The sequence below is a fragment of the Onychostruthus taczanowskii genome, unplaced genomic scaffold (assembly GCF_017590055.1).
Source record: "Onychostruthus taczanowskii isolate IOZ18803 unplaced genomic scaffold, ASM1759005v1 scaffold13, whole genome shotgun sequence".
NCBI lineage: Eukaryota > Metazoa > Chordata > Aves > Passeriformes > Passeridae > Onychostruthus > Onychostruthus taczanowskii.
The window spans coordinates 6,142,236-6,145,761 of NW_024498462.1; the positions used below are offsets into that span (position 1 = coordinate 6,142,236).

The 3,526-nt window shown below is 62.1% G+C and overlaps 1 protein-coding gene across 7 annotated transcripts in view; it reads right to left on the reverse strand.

Moving 5' to 3' along the window:
* Nucleotides 1–2,339, reverse strand: part of STAG2 (stromal antigen 2) — a 74,213-nt gene extending 71,874 nt beyond the window's left edge. For 2 of the 7 annotated variants that reach the window (XM_041396767.1, XM_041396765.1), the window contains exon 1: nucleotides 2,120–2,335. The gene's annotated coding sequence lies outside the window, so the exon portion shown is untranslated. Of the gene's footprint in view, nucleotides 1–822; nucleotides 1,050–2,119 lie in introns of those variants that run through there. The other 5 variants (XM_041396762.1, XM_041396760.1, XM_041396764.1 and 2 more) reach the window with 4 other exon arrangements.
* Nucleotides 2,340–3,526: the final 1,187 nt, after the last annotated feature.

Here is a 3,526-nt window from a genome sequence, read left to right on the forward strand (position 1 = left end):
CGGGCGGCGGCCCCGGGGCGCGCGGCGAAAACGCGGGGTCACAGCGGCGGCTCGGGCGCCTCGGGAGACCGGACACGCCAGGGTGTGGCTCGGGGAGCGCACGGGAAGGGAGAGCTTTCGAGCGCGGGCAGGGCAGGCGGGGGGGGCAGCAGCGCTACACGGGCTGCCAGAAAGTAATAAAAAAATAAAACAAACGGAAAAAAGCCCCAAACAAACAAAAAACAACAACAAAAAAAATCCAATACCAAACTAAACAGCCAACTTCCCACTGCCCCTCAGTAACTAGAACACGGGACTCGGCGGTGATCGAAACTTTGTGTCACCTCCTAACGCCGCATCCCGTGGGAACACAAGAAAGGAGAGCCGGGCCCGGGCAGTATAACAAATAAATAAAAGCAGCGACAGAGGGGCCCGATCGCTTCCACGCCCGCTCGCGGGGGCGAGGAAAGAGGGGGAAAAAAATTGAGGTCGGTGGGTCCCGGATTTCCACGGAGTAGACGGATTATACAACGCTACCAGAAGAGAGGAAGGCATGGAGGCAGCGCGGCCGGGAGCGCAGCGGTGCGGGCCCCCAAGGCCAGCACGCCCAGCACCAAGGGATGCGCTCGGGCAGGGACAGGAATTCCCGGAAAACAGGGCCTCCCAGCCCAGCCATCTGCGGCCCCTCTCCTCTGCCCCTCCGTCCCTAACCGCAGCAACTATATATACATATATATACACAGGTATATCTATATATGTATGTATATATTAATTTTTTTAAATCCGTGTAGCGAAAATAAGCGCCCAGAAAAGAGAAACACCAGGAAAGCTCTCGTTTCCTACCTGGGCAGGGTTCAGCTCAGTTCAGTGCGTGCCGAGGAGGAGGGGGCAGAGGAGCACTATCTAAAACAAAAGTGGCGCCAAAACCCCCCAGTAAGAAGCATTCTCCTTCCTCCTCCTCCTCCTCCTGCCGCCCTCCCCCACCGGGGCCGGCGAGAGCCCAGCGGGGTTCCAGCAACACGCGGCTCCCGGCATCGGGCGTCCCCGGCACAAGTTGGCAAGCGCCCTTTCTTTACAAAAAAAAAAAAAAAAAATAAAGGAAGCCGAACGGAAACTGCCACAACTCTTCCTCTTAGCGGACAGCAGCCGAGGAGCTCGGCCAAAGTCACTCGGAGGGGAAAACTCGACCCACAAAGGCCTTCGCCGTGCTGGGCGCCGGGGCGGGGGGGCAGCGAATGGAGGCGGGGGGGAAGGTGCAGGTCACTCTCTACCTACGTCCTCACTTGGGCCGCGGGAGCCCCGCTTCCGCCAGCCCTCCTGTGCAATCACGGGGAAGGGCGGCCAGAGTTCCCCCGCTCTGGGAAGAGAGGCTGAGGAGACAAACCCCGATCCCTCGGCACTTCCCTGCGCGGGGAACCCGCCGGGAGCGGGCTGGAAGGAAGAACTCGGCTACTGGGCAGCGGGGAGCAGGGGGAAGGGAGCGCTGTCAGGGGTGCGAGTCCCCTGCCCGCGGCCTCCCCCGACATTCGACCCCGGGGCACAGGCAGCCGCCCCACCATTTTCTCTGCGCGGCCCAGCGCTCCCCCCGAGCGCGGCTCGGGCCCCGACCCCATTACCCTCGCTTGCCCACCCGAGCGGCTCGGCCCGGCCCGGCTCGCCCGCACACACACCCCACGCACACAATGCCCGAGTCCTCCATCTTGCCGGCAGCCCCTGCTCGGCTCGGCAGAAGGGGGGAGGAGGAGGAGGAGGAGAAGGCGGTTCTCCATTTTAGCTCGCCGAGCGCCGGGCCCGGCCTGCCCGCGGCCGGCTCTGGGGAGGAGGAAGGGGGCCGGGGCGGGCAGGGGGGCCGCTTTCGGCGCCCTCTCGCTCTCTCACTCGCGCTCCGCTCGCCTCCCCCCTCCCCGCCGCGGCGCGCCGGGAACGGGGGGTGGGGAAGCGGGGGGCTGGAGTGTTTTCGCGGCTCGGCCCCGCCGTCCTCCATCTTGGCTGCGCGCAGTCCCCGCGGCCAGCCGGCCTGGCGCCCCGTGCGGGCCCGGGGGCCGCGGGCCCCGGCCCGGCCTCTCATCGCCGCGGCGCACCGCGATCCCGTGTCCCCCCGCCAAACTTCCAGAAGCTTCGCCGCCATTTTCTAACTTACCTTGCCCAGTGTCGGCGTAGGCAGCGAGGAGGCCCCGGCGCGCAGCTCCGCTCCCGTATCCCCGGCGCGGCTCGCCGGCTGCGCGCCCGTCCCGGTCGGTGCCGGGCTGTGGGCGCGGAGGGGGCGCGGGGCGCGGGCGGGTCGGGGTTATTTAATTTGGCGGCGGCGCTGGGGATTGTTTGGGGTGTTCGCTGCTCGGCGGCTCGCGGGCGAATGGAGGGCGCAGGCGCCACCTGGCGGCCGCCCAGCGGGGCCCGCTCTCCTGGGCGTGGGGCGACACCTGCCGGCCGCCCGCGGCAGCGCCGCGCCGAGCGGGGTAAACAAGGTGCGGCGCATGCGCGGGGCGGGCCGGGATGGGATCGGCGGCGAGGCCCGGCGCGGCCTAAAAAGGAGCGGCCGCTCGGACACGGGGCCAGCCCGCGGGACGCGCCCGGCCGCACGCAGGCCCGGGGCTCTGCTGGTGCAGCCCTGCAGCAATCGGACGTGACCGTCCGGCCGAGGCGAAGCTGGGCCTCCCCGAAGTGCCCCTTGAGGCGATGCCGCAGGGCTCTGCTCGCTGCCGCCGGGAGCGGAGCCGTGCCGGAGGGAGCCGTGGCTCGGCAGATAAACGCACGGGTGCCCTCACGGGTGCCGGGCGCCTTATCTTGGGAAGTGCAGGCGCGCTCAGCGGCCAGGGCTGGCACCGATGGCAGCTCGGGAGCGGTCTCCAGAAACGCTCGCTGCTTCTGCCCAGCGTGCTCCGGGTTAAATGAGCGTTTGTGGGGTTCCTCTTTTCTCCCTGCATGAGGACTAGATCAACCTGAAGCGATCCATACAAGCAGTACAGAATTCTTAAAGTAACCAGATATGCCATTTGTGACGCCTGGGGTTTTTCACTTTATTGTGTAATGCTAAGCACATTGCTCATGCTGAATAGTTCCACGTACGATTATATTTAGATCAGTCAGCACAATAATAGTTTTGTCCTGGTAATTAGGCTCTAATCACTCTCTTGAGTTTATCTACTTATAATTTTGGGGACAGCGTTAGCATAACTAAGCAGTCACTCAAGCGAGTTCCTCTGCTCACCTGCCTAACAAAGGCAGGGTATTTAAGAGAAGAGTATCCACCAGCTCCAGTCTTTTCAAAACTAAGATGAGGCATCCCGCAGAGAAAATAGCGCTTACAATGGAAACCGTGATCAGATTAGCAGTGTTTAAAATAAAATTTTAAAAAAGAAAAGAAAAAAAAAATAAAAGCCGGCCGGTGTAATATAAGTTGATGACGCCTAGGAATTCTAGATACAATCTGTCGGTACATGAGACAGGCTTACAAAAATAAATTATATTCTGTCAAGTTCAGGGGAAACAAAAAAAAAAAAAAAAAAAAAGAAAAAAAAGCCTGCCTTGTAGGAAACACTTTAAAATT